Source organism: Lactuca saligna, chromosome 4 (genome assembly GCF_052625555.1).
Source record: "Lactuca saligna cultivar CGN05327 chromosome 4, ASM5262555v1, whole genome shotgun sequence".
NCBI classification, from domain to species: Eukaryota; Viridiplantae; Streptophyta; class Magnoliopsida; order Asterales; family Asteraceae; genus Lactuca; species Lactuca saligna.
Window position 1 is genome coordinate 332,640,317 of NC_136420.1, and position 19,339 is coordinate 332,659,655.

The 19,339-nt window shown below is 36.2% G+C and overlaps 1 long non-coding RNA gene across 2 annotated transcripts; it reads right to left on the reverse strand.

Moving 5' to 3' along the window:
• Window positions 1–16,559: 16,559 nt before the first annotated feature.
• On the reverse strand, window positions 16,560–17,965 carry LOC145040106 (uncharacterized). Of its 2 annotated transcripts, XR_013679862.1 has the most exons (5): window positions 17,829–17,965; window positions 17,555–17,737; window positions 17,207–17,276; window positions 17,073–17,130; window positions 16,560–16,973 (listed from the first exon to the last, which is right to left on the reverse strand). It is a non-coding gene; the product is annotated as an uncharacterized LOC145040106 (long non-coding RNA). The 2 variants fall into 2 exon arrangements; XR_013679861.1 differs by lacking the exon at window positions 17,207–17,276.
• Window positions 17,966–19,339: the final 1,374 nt, after the last annotated feature.

Consider the following 19,339-nt stretch of genomic DNA (forward strand, 5'->3'; position numbering starts at 1 on the left):
TACAATAACACAACTTAATAACAAGTATCTTAATATGCTAATATGTTTGTTTCAAAATTGTTCTTATGCTAATATGTTTGTCTAACAACAGTTAACACATAACAAATTAAAATAACACAAAAAGTAATTAAAGCTATAGTCTAGCAACACATTTGACTAAAGCTATAGAAGTGGTATTCAGAAAAGCTTTTATTAAATCTATCAAATTTTAATGATTTCTTGGTTAAACTGATAAAAGATTCTATGGAAAATTTATGATTCCATTACGTGTCAAGGGGCCAAGATGGGATAACATGGAGCCAAATTATTTTAATTATGAAGACAGCTCACATACAACTAAAAATTTAAACTACTTGAATAGACACCTTGACCATCTGCACTTTATATTTGAGTGCCTACCACCGGTTTTTATTATGAAAATAAACATAAAACAAAATAGGTTTATATTGGATGAATTATCTTATTTATGTATTAAAACAACATCTATGCATTCCATGCTGCACAAAAACGAGTGGAGAAAGTTGTTGAAAATATGAAAGTAAGTTGTATACATTTTACGAATTTAGTCCCTCAACTTTTGAGTTATTATGGTTCTTTTGTGAGTTTTAGGGTGTGAGATGCAAACGAGTGGCAAGGAGCATTTCTTCTGTTGGACTTTATGTTCCAGGAGGCACTGCAGTTTTACCCTCAACAGCTCTCATGCTTGCCATTGTAAGAAATACTATAATAGTTATCTCTATTATTAATTTATCATGTTTAAAGAAAATTGTTGTAATTTGACTTTTAGCTTTTATTATGTCCGCCAACCAGATCATCTTAACTTGATGATGATTTAGAAATCAACGGTGAGTCTACATTAACTTATGTAGCATACATCTTAAGAAAAAAAAAAGCAAATCGTTTGAGGCTTAGAAAACATCTTAACAGTTAACATTATAGCTTCATTGTTATCTACCTAATTGTCCACCATTGATCTTTAATTGATTGTAGGAGATTGATTTGAAGTTCAATTGGGAATGATTGTAGGAGATTGATTTGATCAACTGAGGCTTGGGCTTCAATATCGGCACAAATCGAGTGAGGAACTGAGGATTGTGTAGGCGGCGACAATATATTCCTCTCTGTGATCGATGGCTTTTTTTTTTTTTATCTTTTCTCCTATCGACGAACATTGAGGGCATGGGGAAAAGAGAATAATCGTATTCTGGTTCCCATATCTCCTATACCCTATATCGGTTCCACATCTAAATCGGATCTAATGCCCACTAAACCTGGTTCTGTTTTTTCAAACAAATCCGGTTAAAAAACCCGGATTAATCGGACCCGTTAGACCCATACCCGAAATACCCAGAACCCAGATAAGAGTAATTTTTGAAACCCAATACCCGTACCGTTTAAGCAATTTCTAGGTATACCGGATCCGGTTTCAGGTCCGATCCGGTTTTCCGGTTCTAAATCTCATCCCTAAGTGGAAATTTGGTATGTGGTAAACCTAGTAAATTGAAAAAAACAGTTATTGACAAAACTAGTAAACTCTATTATTAGTTACGAAGGACACGATTAAATAATTATAAGAAATGGATTAATAGAAGTTGAGGAAACTTTAACCTTTAAGTATATTACTATATAGAGTCGAATTAATATGATGGTCATATAAAATATAAACAGAAAACTTTACTTGTAAATCAATAAAGGCAAGAACGTTTTAAGAACCCAAAACCGGTATAATACTGATTTTGTTAAAACTAATAAAATCGTTTCTAACCGTTAAGGGACTTGTACACCTCAAAAGGAAATTTCGAAAGCATTTTTGGACTCAAGATATAGCCAAATAGCATTTGAAATATTTTTAGTTAAAATATTTTTAAAAGTTGAAAAATCCAACTTTTTCAAATTTATTAATCACGAAACATTAAACTATTGGTTTTCGACATTATTCCTATTATTTCAGATTTTATATTTTGGGAAGACTACATGTTGTATGTTAACTTTTTTTAGATTGATAAATAAATTTCCTGCACAAATTGGAATAGCTCCATAGTAAGTATACTTATATGAATATTATGTAATGAAAATTTAGTATGTGGTAAACCTAGTAAATTGACAAAAACAATTGTTGACAAAACTAGTAAACTGTATTATTATTTATGCAACACACGAATAAATAATTATAAGAAATGGATTATTCGAAGAGGAAACTTTAACATTTAAGTATATTACTATATAAAGTCAAATAAATTTGATGATTTGTGAATTTATGTACAAATATGATGGTCATATAAAATATAAACAGGAAAATATATTTGTAAATCAATAAAGGCAATTTTACATCGGAAGAGAGTACATTGCTATAACGGACGACAGAAAAATCAAACCCTTGGAAAATTATTAAAAAAAGATTTACTATTATTATAAAAAATAAAAGCATATTACATAATATAATTTAAAAAGGAAATTATGAAAAATATTTTCTAAATTTATAAAAATATAACCATATACACACATTACGACATACTCAAACAAATATGTTATGCAAAATATTAATATAAAACTTATGATCTTACTCTTAAAATGATTGCCAGAATTTAATGTTACTTCAAAGCCTTCTTTTATACAACCGAATTTAATGTTACTTCTAAGCCTTCTTTTCTACAACCGAACACTCAAAGAGGAAATGGATTCTTACACTTCGCTATACTTTTCTACAACAGAATTTAATGGATTCTTATTTTCATTCAAAATAAGAAGACGAAGAAGACGACCTGTGACATCCCATCCCTGCCAGACCCGTCACACAACACCACCTCCCACCACTGTTTACAACCTCCACCACCATTCACCACATTCCCTCTCTCTCCATCGTCCGTTCTTCTTTCTTGTCAAGAACAAAAACCAAGCATCCACTTAAGCCTATCGATTTTCTGTCAAACGCAAACCCAAATATCTATTTTGGTCATTCCACAGATTCATGTTAAAACAAACAAAATCCCAAAATAAAACTTCTTACCTACTGTTGATCGGAACTGTCAAAACGAGGGGGGAAACATCCCGATTGCCCACCAAACAACACCGAGACCTCCTTTGCCCTCGCCTTCTTCCTCTTCTATCCCCAACAACTCCAGACCCCGAAGGTCTCACCTCGTCACTGGTGCTGCTCGCGACAACCATGGACCGTTCCTGTTCTTCGGTCTAGACGACCACCGGAGCATGCCACTCGGATGCGATGAGTCTGCAATCACCTGACGAGAAAGAGAGAACCTCGCTACTTTCGTCTCTTCTCCTCCTTCAGTTCGGCCAAGCACCGGAGCCATCTCCCTCTTCGTGATTGGCCAAGACGTCCGGAGTAGCAGCCGCGCGCCTGCGAGCTTCCTTCTCGCCATCTGATTTCGCTGCTCCCGTATCCCATTTTCCTTCGTTGTCCGATCGTCTTTCGCCTTCACACCTCACGTTGCCTTCGTTTATACTGCCGTTCCTTCTTCTATTATCCCGATAAACAAAAAGGGAACGGAACTTAAAAGCCCTAATTTTGATAAGTTTGGACCACTTAGACACAATCAGTCCCTCCATGGGATTCCTTTTCATAAAAAAGCCCTAGTTTTATTCAACTTTGATGAAATAACCGGTACGGAACCCATTTATTCAGATGAGGCCCCTCCTTTGGTTATCTTTAACATAATAAATCTCAATTTTGATACTTGGAATAAAAATAACCATTGCAGTCCCATTATTTTAACGAAAAAGCAGCCCTACTTTGGTTAATTAAATTACCAAACAACCCCAATAGTTTGTATTTTTTACGAAATAGTCCCGAGAGTATTTCAAAGTTCAAGATTGGTGGATTTGTAGTTTCTCACATCAAGCTTCCCAAAAATTAACAAACTTTGAACAATTCGAATTCACGCTACAAATGCGAGTGCTTACGGCCCATTTTAAATATTTTAATTATTTCCGTCGGGGAGTTAGAAATATGTAGGATTGAAATCGTTCACTCTCTATAACTTCGAACCCTACCATGAAAGGATCAGAGGCGACTGCATACACCTCCCGATTTAATAACCTCACAAACCTTTTTCCGGGAATGGTGAACCTGAAATACAAAAATACCCTTTAGGGTACCATAACCTAACAAACCAAAAAGAACCAAGTTAGGAGTACAAAAAGGAAGTTTCATGGCAAGTCAAAGGGAAACTTCAAGCGCCACAAACCCAATCAAGAAAATTGTGGTTATGAAGCTCGCAATCACAAACACTCACCCCATCCATCAGAGCCTTACCTTAGGACTTTACCTCATTCTACCAAGTGCAATTTTCACCATGTCGAAAACTTCATGATCTACAACATCTATAACTCGGGAGGTTACACCTCTAAGTTTTGTAGAAAGACCCAAAATAATACAAGCTCAACCATTGCAGTAGGTGGAAGCTGAAGTTGCTTCGAGTGCAATCAACCAAGGAATTATAAGAAGGCCTACCCGAAACTAGAGAATCAGGTTGGCCCAGGAAGCGCATCAGTGATAGGTGCTTGAGAATGCTCACCAGGAACCAACTATGGTTACTAGTACGTTTCCTACCAACAATATTTATGCTTTCATATTATTTGATACCGGTGTTGATAGAAGCTTTATTTCCCATAATTTTAGTAGCATGATTAACCATAAATCATGCAAACTTAATGAAGCTTACATGATGGGAGTAGAAAAAAACCAGTTAGAAACCACATTAGAATATTCACTAATTGCCTCTCACCATAAATAAGCACGTCTTTCACGTCAATCTAACACCTACAACCATTGGAAGTTTCGATGTGATCATCAAAATTGATTGTTTATCACTTCATCTAGCAAAGATCTTATGTTACAAAATATCCATTTGACTACCCCTCCCTAATGAAAAAGCCCTTGTGATTTATAGAGACAAATCAGGAAAGAATCTAAGAATCATCTCTTGCATGAAGGCGAGAAAGTGTTTATAGAAGAGACTCTTCGCTTTCTTGGCCCATGTGGTGGATATGCAAGACAAGGGTAAGGAAATTAAAGGAATACTGCAAGCGTGCTACTACCCGGACATATTGCTAGAGGATACACCTATAGTACCTCCATTCAGACTGGTCGAATTCTAAATCGACCTAATCCTAGGTACAACACCAGTGACAAGATCTCCTTATCATCTGGCTCCAATGGAAATACAAGAACTATCCAGTCAACTTCAAGAACTTCTTGACAAACGCTTTATCCGGGCAAGCTTATCTCTATAAGGAGCTCCAGTATTGTTGTCAAATAGAAGGATGGATCATTCTGGATATGCATTGATTATCAAGAGTTGAACAAGCATGCCATCAATAAACGATATCCACTCTCGATTATCGATGACCTGTTCGACCAACAACAAGGATCCTATTACTACTCAAAGATCGATATGAGATCCAGCTACCATTGACTTATAGTGAAAGAAGCAGGTATTCCAAAGACAACAATTAGCACTCGGTCCAGTCACTATGAGTTTCTAGTTATGCTATAAGAACTTGACGGCAACACTAACCAAAGTACGCCATTTCTTAGGGCTTTCAGACTATTAGCAAAGATTCATCAAGAACTTCTCCAAGATAGCCAAACCTCTCATTGAACTAACCTAGAAAGTCAAATAGTTTCACTAGGGAGACAGACAAGAGATTGCCTTCCATAAATTGAAATGATTGTTGTGCATTGCACCAAATTTGTATTTTCCAGAGAGAACGAAAGACTTTGTAGTATTTTGAGACGCCTCTTATCAAAGGTTCGGATGCGTACTAATGCAAAAGAGTAAAGTCATTGCATACACATCCAGACAACATAAGCCAAACAAGACCAACTACACTACGTATGACTTAGAATTGAGAGTTGTAGTGTTTTCCTTAATGATTTGGAGACACTACATCTATGGAATGATGTGTGTCGTGTTCACTGACCACAAAAGCTTTCAACACATCTTCGACCAGAAGGAGCTCAACATGAGACAATGAAAGCGTGTATAAATGCTAAATGATTACAAATGTGAATTTCGCTATCATCCTCGTAAAGAAAATGTCATAGCAGATGCTTTTAGTAGGAAAGAGAGAGCAAAGCGTTTTCATGTGGATGCTCTAACCCTAACCACCCATTCCAATCTGACCACCCAAATTTGAGATGATCAGCTGGAAGCACTCAAACCTGAGAATATCATGGAAGAAAACCTGTAAGGTATGGACAAACAGTTCGACGTCAAGTTAGACGGGACATGATATTCCATGAACCGAATTTGGACACCAAAGTTTGTTGAAGTCGGGAGTCTAGTCTTATATGAATCTCGCAAGATGATATTATTGGAATAGTGTCTAAGGCTGCAACTATATTAGGCAAGTATTTGATCCGGTTGTGCATGGTCCTTTTGGGTTGCCTTCACCATAGCAACTTGATGGATGATTTGTTAAAAGAGAGTAAATATTATATGGAATAATATATGGTTATTTGATTAATATAAGTCATAGATTAATTGGAATTAATTTGGTGACTTAAAGAGATTAATTAAATAAAGGGGTATAAACTGTCAATTGTTTGATAGTTAAACTTTAGACTATAAATCAATTGGGATATGCTTTGGACGAATTGTATGAGATATAGGATAGCTAAAATCGTCCAAAGGCTTATCTATGGAATGGATTTGGATAGCCTTAAGAGAAGATTATCTAATTAGGGTTTAGGTTGTAACCCTTAAGGAGTCTACAAGTATAAATAGACCCTAGGGGTGAGGGAATTCAACACACCATCAAAAGTAGAGATACTCTGGCCGAATTCCTCCCCTCTCCTCTCTCCTAAATCATCTTGCTTGCTATTGGTGTTTGTAAGTGACATTTGTGACTCTAGAAGCTCCAAGACAACAAGATCAACAAGGAACTCAAAGGTATGATTCTAGATCTGTTTCAATGTTGTTATTTAATCTAATTAGCCATTAGAAGTCTTGGATTCAAAGCATGTTTAATTAGAAAGCCTATATCCAAGCATTAGGGTTTTGCATGCGCACATAGGAAAGTTCTTATGGCTAAAACCCATCAGTGGTATCAGAGCCTAGCTTAGTTTTCTTTAAATTGTTGCTTGATTAACTGAAAAAAAACCTGCAAAATTCGATTTTTGGGTTTATGAGTCATGGACTCGGCGAGTTCTAAAGTGGACTCGGCGAGTAGGCCTGTACTCGGCGAGTCCGGGCGTCTGGATTAGGCAAAACCGGGATTTTTTCATGTTTATCTTATGGAAACTTACCTTAATCATATTAGATCAACCCTAATCCATTTTTTTTATATATATGACTATAATCTTGATCTAATTAAAGATATTTATCATCTAATAAAATATTTAATTTCCTTATGTGATAAATGATTAATTATTTTGATAATTATCTTAAAAGAAATCTTGGATAAATCAAATAAAGATAATTAGGATATTAATTGTTAATTGGAATTATTTGTTATTTGATCCTTCATGTTTTAAATGTTTAAAACCTACCCTAAAGTTTTGAAATTTATATTTGTGATTAAAAGTTTTAATTTAGACAACTTAAATTTCAAACCCTAGATTTTAAAAAGTTTTAAAATACAACCCTATACTAATATGATATTACTAGAATAATATATGTATAACTAAATGCTAGTCTTACCGTTAGTAGGCCCCATTCACGAAGTCGGTCTATAAGGTGGGTATAAGGTTGCGGCCTATAAAATGGCGCTTAATGGGTGTACACTCACACCCACCGCTTGCTTGATTGGTGGAGGGTCGTTAGCCGAACGGGTAGGATAGGGAAACCTCATCTTCGCATTAAAAGTATAATAAGAAATACAAAGTAACTACAGGTTTTAAAAATTTCCTAATCTTAGTTACTTTAGGAAAAGTGAATTGATGCAATCCCATGAAATTACACTTTGCACCTTGCTAAGAAGTTAGTGGAGCGTGTGTGGTTTACCGGCACACTAATTGGTTCTAAGCGAAGGTGGCAAAGGGTGATTCATTGTTTATCATAGTTCGATGGAGCGTGTGTGGTTTACCGGCACATCGAATAGGTGATCGTTACAATGAAGGCACCATGTGAGTTTGCATGGTAATTCACACCCGCTTTGTGATCCTCGGCATCCCAGTCACAAACGAGAGGGGCATATCGAGATTTAAACATGCCATTGAATAGTTTCAATGAATCTCATCCGAACCTAGGAATTCTCAAAAACACTTAGGACTAATAGTTTAAGTTTTGTAATGGAGAATTAGTGAATCGTCATTCACTTACCTTCAATTTATTTGCATCTTAGATTACGGCATCCCTTCTCTAGTATGTAAATGTTATTGTTGGATCCTAGCCCTAATTTTCTTATTGGGTGATAATTAGGGATTATTATTCTAATCTATCTTTGTCCTTTTTCTAATTGAAGATGTCGAACGCAAACAACACTGCTGCTAGTTCTTTCACGTTGATGAGCCTTTGCCAAAAGGTCACCTTCGATGGAACGAACTTTAGTGAATGGATAAGATACATTCGCACCATTGCTTGCTATGAGGATAAAGAGTATGTCCTCGATAAGAAGCTCGAGAAAATCAACCCCGAAGTTGCTACTCCCGAAGAAATCACCGCCTTTGAAACTCATGAGCGAGATGCAACGAAGGTACATTGCATCATGATCGCCACCATGAACTCCGAATTCCAAAAGTCCTACGAGGACATGTATCCATACGAGATGCATCAAGACTTGTTGGAGAGATACCACCAAAACGCGAGACAAGAGCGTTATGAGATTTTCACTAACATGATCTCCGCTAAGATGGGTCATGGAGAATCTCTTACCGTGCACCTGCAAAAGATGCAAAGGTATGTCGACCGCCTTCGCAAGTTAAATGTTGACTTCGGTGAAGACTTGGCGATCGATATGGTGCTTCACTCTTTTCCTCCGATGTACAACCAATTTAGGATGACCTAACACATGAACAAAGAAGAGGTCACCCTAAGCAAACTCCAAGGTCTCTTGAGGGTCGCTGAGAGCAACTTCAAGGACAAGTCTGTTGCACCTACTCCCAATCCGTCCGATGCTCCTTTCTTGGCTATTGGTCAAGGGAAGGGAAAGAAGAGGAAAGCTTCATCGAATAACTATCGCAAGGTGAAAGCCCGAGATGGTGCCTCTTCTAGTGGGACCAAAGTTGATCCCGCTAAGCCCTGATCCAACCCAAAGGAGGCAGAGTGCCACCACTGCCACAAGATAGGACATTGGAAGAGAAGCTGCCCGGATTACCTGCAAGCGATCAAAGAAGGAAAGATCAAGCCATCTTTCGCAGGTATATACACAATCAAATCTAACGATTCTAATCATGCTATTTCTTGGGTTCTTGATACCGGTTGTGGTTATCACATTTGTTCTAATGTGCAGGGACTAAGAAGAAGTAGGGATGTAGAGCAAGGAAGGATCAATCTAATCATGGGGAACAGAAGATCGTCGCCTGTGACCAAGATTGGAGTGTATTCTTTAGTGCTTAGGAATAGTTTGGTTTTAGATTTGAACAATTGTTGCTATTCGCCATAAATGGCTAGAAACATCATTTCATTTCATGGTTTATATAGACAAGGATTTAGATTTTCTTTTAATAATGAGAATGGTTCTATTTTGGCTTATCTAAATGGTGTCTTTTACTTTGAAGCTATACCATGTAATGGAATATATGAAACTGTTATGATTGTTGATAACTTAGGAAATGATGTTTTGAATATTGATTCTTCCACTAGTATGGATAAAGCATCCTTGTGGCATTGTCGTCTTGGACATGTCAACAAGAAACGCATAGCACAACTCCAAAAGGATGGAGTCTTGTTTACTTTGAAAGATGACTAAGTCACCCTTCACGAGTACTTGTGAAAGGGGTGAGGGGCTATTGGACCTAATACATACCGATGTATGTGGACCCTTTAGATCAACCACGAAGGATGGGAACCGCTTCTATGTGACTTTTACCGATGACTATAGTAGATATGGGTATATCTACTTAATCAAGCAAAAGTCAGACACCTTTGAAAAGTTCAAAGAGTTCAAGAATGAAGTGGAGAATCAATTGGGCAGGAAAATCAAGATGCTTCGATCCGAACGAGGAGGAGAGTACCTAAGTCTTGAATTCCACGATTATCTCAAGGACTGTGGAATAGTTTCGCAATTGACGCCTCCTAGGACACCGCAGTTGAATGGTGTGGCAGAAAGGCGTAATCGAACCTTATTGGATATGGTTCGCTCTATGATGAGTCGTGCTTCACTACCTATCTTCTTTTGGGGGTATGCCTTAGAGACTGCCGCCCATATCCTTAACTGAGTCCCTACTAAGAAGGTTGCCAAAACACCTCACGAGATGTGGACAGGAAAAGCTCCCTCGTTGGCACATATCAAGGTTTGGGGTTGCGAGGTTTTCGTAAGACGAGATACTAACGACAAGCTTGAACCTCGAAGTGAGCGATGTATTTTCATCGGCTACCCGCAAACATTCTTTGGATATCTCTTCTATAGACCGAAAGACAATGTTGTCTTTGTTGCGAGGAGAGGAGTTTTCCGAGAGCGAGAACTCATAAGCCAAGGAGACAGTGGGAGGCAAATCGAACTTGAAGAGATTCAAGAATCGATAGATGAAGGAACCTCTACCGCTGGCATTTAACCTGAGGAGGAAACTCCGGTTGAACCGATTGACGAATCCTTACCTCTTAGACGTTCCGATAGAGTTAGAGTTCATCCCCAGTTTTATGGTTTTCATATTACTACCGAAGGGGACACGTATATTAGTGATGGTACACTAGTAAATCTTGATGAACCTAATAGCTATAAGGAAGCCATGGCAGGCCCGGAGTCTGCGAAATGGAAAGAGGCAATAGATAGCGAGATCCAATCCATGTACGATAACCAAGTTTGGAATTTGGTTGATTATGTGCCCGAACGTAAGACCGTTGGGTGCAAACGGATCTTCAAAAAGAAGACCGACGTGGATGGGAACGTACACACATATAAGGCGCGATTGGTCGCGAAGGGCTTTACTCAAACTCCCAGAGTTGACTATGATGAGACCTTCTCACCAGTTGAGAAGATTAAATCTATTAGAGTGATGCTAGCAATTGCCGCATTTCATGATTATGAGATTTGGCAAATGGATGTCAAGACTGCTTTCCTTAACGGAAAGTTGGCTGAGGATGTTTACATGGCTCAGCCAGAGGGGTTTGTGGATCCGAAGCATCCGAATAGAGTGTGTAAGCTTGAGAAGTCCATTTATGGACTTAAGCAAGCGTCTCGCAGATGGAATCTTTGCTTCGATGAGAAAGTCAAAGAGTTTGGATTTGTACGAAGCGAAGACGAATCTTGTGTATATGTCAAAGCTAGTGGGAGTATAGTAAGCTTTCTCGTTCTATATGTCGATGACATATTACTCATAGGAAACAACATCCCGACCTTGCAGGAAGTCAAGTCCTGGCTCGGGAAGTGTTTCGCTATGAAGGACCTCGGAGAGGCTTCTTACATTTTGGGAATAAGGATAGTAAGAGAAAGAGGTAAGAGACTAATTGGACTTAGTCAGAATACTTACTTAGACAAGGTACTAAAACGTTTTAGTATGGAAAACTCAAAGAAGGGAGAATTACCGATACAAGGAAATGCCAAGTTGAGTAAGACTCAAAGTCCGAGTACCGAAGCTGAGATAGCAGAAATGAGCCGAGTACCATACGCTTCTGCAGTTGGCTCAATCATGTACGCTATGACTTGTACTCGCCCTGATGTAGCCTTCGCTTTGAGCATGGTTAGCAGATACCAAGGGAACCCTGGCAAAGCACATTGGATTGTGGTGAAGAACATCCTTAAGTACCTTCGGAGGACGAAAGAATGGTTCTTAGTCCTTGGAGGGAGTGATGACTTGAAGGTGCGAGGGTATAGTGATGCCAGCTTTCAGACCGACAGGGACAACTACCGTTCGCAGTCGGGCTGGGTCTTTACCCTAAATGGAGGAGCAGTGACATGGAACCGAGGGAAGCGTCGAAGGAGGCAATATCGCTAAAGAACTTCATTGGTGATCTTGGAGTTGTGCCGGCCATAAAGGAGCCCATGGAGATTTTCTGTGATAACGAAGGTGCGGTTGCCTTGACCAAGGAACCGAGGGATCATGGTAGATCTCGACATATCGACATAAAATATCACTTCATTAGACATCATGTAGAAGAAGGACAACTCGTAGTGAAGAGGATATCATCAGAAGATAACCCAGCAGATCCGCTTACGAAGGGACTGAGTAGGGTTAAGCAGTTGCAGCATGCTAGGAGTATTGGGCTGAAGGATGATATTAGTATAGATTAGATAGTGTTAGAAACGTATAATAGATAAATGTAATTAACATTTGATGATTAAATAAAGGAGTTTTATTTATGAGTAAAGTTACTGTCACATGTTAATTGTTTAACTATTGTTTCACTTTGCATGTTTTGACTTCCAGAATAATTGAGTTTATTAGGAATAATCGAATTATTCAAATGGTCCACAATCGTTCATATGTTGGGAGTAGATATGAATGAAGATTGTCATGAATTGGTGTGTAGAATGTCTAAATGGTGTTAGACATAGCAAGGGTTGCTACAACGTTCATGAGTGCTTATGAACTGGTTTTGAGCATTGGAATAAACTCGCGCTTGCTTGAATCACCTTATGGAATACAATATAAAAGGTGATCGCAAGACGATAATATCATATAGTCTTAAAACCTAGATATATGGTTTATTATTTGTTAATTGATAATGCGAAAACGCATCAGTAACTTGGTGTTATAAAACGCATTGTTGTGTATAGTTGGTTAATGAATAAGTAAATGCATATAAGTCGAAGTTTATCTGTAACTTTTATCTAAGAAGGTAAAAGCGATATCTCGGTCGCTCGATGATTTGATTTGACTTATGTGTCGGGCCCGGTCAGAACTGAATTGATAAGTTTGATTAAGTTCTATGTCAAATAAATCAGAGATCGAGAAACCTAAATGCTTGACTAACCATTCCATAGGATTGTCGGCATGATATCTAACAGAGGACTGTACGATCTCTTATCTAAAGGACAAGATTGATTAGATCAAAGTTGAAAGCGTCTTTGAGAGCTACGATTGCAAACCGAATTGTACTTGTATAGTTACTAGACTTATCCAAGTGGGAGACTGTTGGAATAGTGTCTAAGGCTGCAACTATATTAGGCAAGTATTTGATCCGGTTGTGCATGGTCCTTTTGGGTTGCCTTCACCATAGCAACTTGATAGATGATTTGTTAAAAGAGAGTAAATATTATAAGGAATAATATATGGTTATTTGATTAATATAAGTCATAGATTAATTGGAATTAATTTGGTGACTTAAAGAGATTAATTAAATAAAGGGGTATAAACTGTCAATTGTTTGATAGTTAAACTTTAGACTATAAATCAATTGGGATATGCTTTGGACGAATTGTATGAGATATAGGATAGCTAAAATCGTCCAAAGGCTTATCTATGGAATGGATTTGGATAGCCTTAAGAGAAGATTATCTAATTAGGGTTTAGGTTGTAACCCTTAAGGAGTCTACAAGTATAAATAGACCCTAGGGGTGAGGGAATTCAACACACCATCAAAAGTAGAGATACTCTGGCCGAATTCCTCCCCTATCCTCTCTCCTAAATCATCTTGCTTGCTATTGGTGTTTGTAAGCCATTAGAGGAGTGACATTTGTGACTCTAGAAGCTCCAAGACAACAAGATCAACAAGGAACTCAAAGGTATGATTCTAGATCTGTTTCAATGTTGTTATTTAACCTAATTAGCCATTAGAAGTCTTGGATTCAAAGCATGTTTAATTAGAAAGCCTAGATCCAAGCATTAGGGTTTTGCATGCGCACATAGGAAAGTTCTTATGGCTAAAACCCATCAGATATATTCGATATAACCTAGATCAGATAGGATGTATCTTGCTCCTAAAATGTTGGATTGGTGGCCTAACAATGAAGGTAGAGATTGCCACCTATAATAGTAAGTTCTTGACTTGCTCCATAATCAAAGTAGAGTACTAGAAGCCTTTTGGTCTACCACAACAACCATCAATCCAATAACCAAAATTGGAACAAAAACCATGGACTTCATAATGAAGTTTCCAAGAACTATAAGCGGTCATGACAGCATCTGGGTAGTGGTTGACCGTTCGATTAAGTCCGTCCATTTCCTAGCCATCAAAGAAACTAACAAGATGAAGAAACTCACTAGGTTGCTCTCTCAAGGAGATAGTCGGGATACATAGTGTGCTAATATTAATCATCTCAGATCGAGATAGCAATTGCACTTTCAGATTTTGGGCAATCACTCTAAAGGTTCCTAGGAACCAAACTTGAGATAAGTACTACATATCATCCTGAAATGGATGGAAAAGTGAAGGAACTGTTGGAGATCGCGGATCATGAAATCAAAAGCCTCAAAAAAATATGCATCCCTATAGTGAACGCCAATGGAAATCTCGTAGAGAGCCAATGTTTACTTGGGAACGTAAGAATCAGATGAAACAAAAACATCTGCAACTTTTCAACTGTACTCTCTCCACTAACAGAACAAAATGATAGTGGAACAAAATAATCTAGAACATAATCGGGATGAAATTCCCTAAACGGGGAGATAATGTGACATCCTGGAATTTAGGTCAAAGACCATGAACGGTCAAGTTCACAGTAAATATTTTTGTAATTTGACGCATTGAGTTTTAGTGCATCTTATATGAAATAAATGAGTTCATTTGAGCTATTATAAGATACCACATGGTACCATACTTGTAAATGTTGAAGTTAAAAAACAAATCAAACTGCTCAAACTGCAACAATAGTTAATGCATTTGAAAAACTGAAATTTCGTATTAGGCGGTTGTGAGTAAAGCAAACATTCTAGTCTCGTAGTACATGTTTTCCTGATTTCGGAAATATAAAGAGCGTCCAAAAAAGAGTTCGTATGCAAAAGATACAACCGTTTTAAGAACCAAAAACTAGTATATTATTGATTTACTTAAAAGTGCTTCTAATCGTTGAGGGACGTGCACACCCCAAATGGAAATTTTGAAAACATTTTTGGACTCAGGCTATAACGTAATATTTAATTACATATTTGAAATATTTTTAGTAAAAAAATTTATAAAAGTTGAAAAATTAAACGTTTTCAGATTTGTTAATCGTGAAACATCAAACTATTGATTTTCGACAAGATTCCTATTATTGGTAACTAGGAGGTGATCCGTGCAAAAGCACGAGACGTTTTGTTTTTTTTTTTTTTTTTTTTTTTTTTTTTTTTTTTTTTTTTTTTTTTTTGTGGTACTATACTGAAATGTTTTATTGGGATTGGGATAAATTGGGTTTAATCAAGGTATGCATTTGTTTGGTGTAATATTCCGAGATGTTTGAAAGATAAGTACGTATAGAAGCAAACAACAATAATAGAAATAGAAAATGTATGGTTCGATCTAGATTAGTGACTACTTTTCCTCAACAAAAATTAATAAAGCAGACAGAAGAACAAATCCCAATGTTTAAGATCTTGGAATTTGCCAACACCAATTATAGATTATTAAACCTAAATGAGAAACTTACTTCTAATACATGGTCCATATACATTGTTGTTGCATAAACCCTCCAATACTATAATGAAGGCAGTGCTCCAATACATGTTCTATATACAACATAAATATAACTTGTGGATTTCATACGAGTCATAAGCAATAGGATGGAATATCGAAACCGGGAAACCATTCCAAATAACAAAATGAAGATTTTAAGAATGACATAGTCAGAGACCTTCAGGCTCTTATAATCGACCCCAAATAGAAATAAAAACAGTTAATCACAATATGAAAGTCGACATCTTTGCTGTCAACCCAATGTACAAGTTATATTGATGCTCGTATCAATTTTCAATACTATAATACACAATTAAATTAGAACATATTGTTAGTTCTTACCTTGAGGCCCAAACCAGTATGATAATCATCGATTTATTACCACAAAAAAGAAGAAACAAAAGAGAATAAAGAATTTAGCATACAATGCAATTCACAAAATTTGATGGCTAAGCCCAAATAAAAAAATAAATATGTATCATTTTCTTTCATTCCATAACCAAAAAAGAACTACATTGTATTTCTGCAAACATGTTTTCAGAGCTATAAAACCATCATTTATCCATGTATTTCATTTTCAGTGAAGGGAACTCTCGTCAAAGCATAATTTGTCTATTAATTCTTTAGTAGCTTCTTACACTTGTTTAGTGTCTTGTATTTGTCTATTATTTAGCACAAAGTAGTTCTAAATTACCATTTACCACATCTGTTATCCTCACCACAATCAATAGTTTTTGTTATAAAAACATCAAAGATACCGACTAATGTGAAGTTGACTTTCTGAGATAAATGTATATAGTAGAAGTCAATGATATCAGATATGAGATTAAATTATTTCATTTATTTTTGGCGAAACAAAGACAAGTATTACAATATGCGTCACAATTGGTTTGATTTCTAATAAAAAGAAAGAAAATAAAAGACTTATGACAACATGTACATGATATGGGCTTGCTTGCTTGCTTAAGCACAATATGCATCATCTGATGCCTTCAGTGAGGGTTTGATGGTGTTTTGGATTAGCAGTGGATTGCCAACATTGTAACAAATTTTGATGAATAGGACTGTATACAACCAATTAGATATTTGATGGTCAAATAAGAACAGATAGACACAAATAGACACAAATACCCCCACAAAAACATGCAAATACACTTACATATTGAAACAAATACACACACTAGCAATTTTTGAAGATGAACAGATGAGTAGGAAGATAATGAAACAATAAATTTAAACAACTTGTTTACTGGCGATACATACCAAAGGAGGATAAACCGCTTGATATCCAAAAAAACAATGAAGAAGGGAACCTACCTGGGATTCAAAAACAAAAACCCAATGATTCATTATTTGAGTTCTTCTTTGACTAAACCTCGTAAAGAGATTTTCAATAATCGATCATATACGACATACCTATTACCCTTTTTGGTTCATGATAGACCAATTGAAACCAAAGATTTCATTCCAGACGCTGTAATTCGAAATTGAAACAATTAGGAAGTAGAAAAAAGTCATAAATTCGAAAAATACTGAAATCATTTACAAACCCTAGATTTTGTCGTTGTATCCCTCTACAAATTCAATCATAATGTCCAGAGCGATGTCGCTGGCAAGGACCTATACGTTTTTGTCTATCTTAGGAGAAAACATAGATATAGATTGATCACCCGGCATAATGAAGATAAATTGAAACACAATAGATGTAATTTCTTAAATATGATGATTAGAAATTAGGCATTTTTGTGAAAATTTGAGAAACAGATTCACGTCGGCTACAAATGATGAATTGACATAAAAAAAATGTATGAAGATAAACTGAAACACAACAGAATAAATTTCGTAAAACGATTATTGGAAATTAGGCAACTCTGTGGAAATTTGAGAAATCGACTTACGTTAAATAGGAGAAGGTTGAAATTAACTCTGAGAAGTCTCTCTTTATCGAGTTCCTACGCGAATGGTGAAAGTGAAGAAGTAAGTCCATATGGTCGTCAATTTACATACGAAGAAACCAATTTTGTCGTTGTTTTTTTAAAATTCAGAGAAGAAAAAACAGCCCCCGATCAGAGGAACCAATTCTGTCAATTTATTTCAGAAGTATTGTTAGTGTATGCGTATGAGAGAGAGAGAGAGAGAGAGAGAGAGAGATACAGATTGTATTTGAGATACCTTATAAATGGAAGCAATGGAATTCAAACCCTAATTTCCTGGAGGAGAAGAAGTCGTTAGGTTCAAATGCAACAATCGGAAAGGAAAAAGGATGGAGTACAAAGATTTTGAAGAAACATTTGAAAACCATTAGGCAGTGGGAGTATATGATTGGGGAAGACGGCTGTTGGAATTTGAAGGACGAATTAGTCATTTGTACAAATTGATGTGGTAAAATTTTGAAATTGATAAAGTTTACTGTTTATAAACAGGATGGGTTTTAATATATGTATAATGTAGTACGATATATATATATATATATATATATATATATATATATATATATATATATATATATATATATATATATATATATGGGACGGTTCTCTTGAGATTATAAAAAGTAGAGATCTTAATATTCAACCTTAATTATATATTTTTCATTTGTTGCTCTAAAACTCCAGCGTACCGGTAAATGATTATATGGTAGAGAGGTATAATCATATAAGATTATACATGTTTATATGTATATCACTAATCATAAATGATTATACATGTATGTATGTTCATAGATTGAGTAATCATTAATGATTATGACAGTTGGTGGCAGAAAATGAGGTGACGACAAATGTTGTGGTGGTATAAGTAATGGAGGTGACAGTGGTGGGGCCGCCTGGCATCAGAGATTATGGTAGTGGTGGTGGCGGTAGCGGTTATGGTGGTGGGGATGGTGGTGGTGGAGAAAGGAATGGGCGGCGTTGTATAATAAATTATACCAGGCCTGCCGCACTGATACGCCGGAAGGTTAGAGCGGCAAATGTGAAATACGTGGCTGAGGTTAAATCTCAAGATCTCTATTTTACTTTTATTCTCAACGGAACCTCTATACAGAGCTGGCTTTATGTAGGTGTTTTTTAAGTTAGGGCTTAGGGCCCCCAATTCTAAGGGGCGCTATATTTTCTAAAATCTAAAAGTTTAGTCCACTAAAAAAACCAATCTGGTAACCACAAAATAAATGAAGCGAAAGAATAAATCAATGATCGTTGCATTTATGAAACTGAAACGACATTGTATTCTTCTACTGATTCTATTTTTTGCGACATATTCATTTCATCTGTTTTTTATTTCCGAGTATAATAAAGGCTAAAGGGCCCCAAATTTTTGCTTGCTTAGAGCCCCTAAAATGATTGAGCCGCCCATGCCTCTATATCTATATATATATATATATATATATATATATATATATATATATATATATATATATATATATATATATATATATATATATATACATACATACTAGGTTATAACCCGTAGGAACCACGGTTGATAAATTTAAATAGAATCATAAATTTGATTGTCTAATAAAATAAGATATCAAAGTTTAGAAATTTTAAAAGGATGACATGTGACGTTTTAGCATGAAATAAGAAGAAGCATAAATTCAAATAGAAGCATAAAATAGAATCATAAATTTGTCCAAGAACCATAATAAGGTAAACAATTTCAACAAAAAATAAGAAAAATGTTAA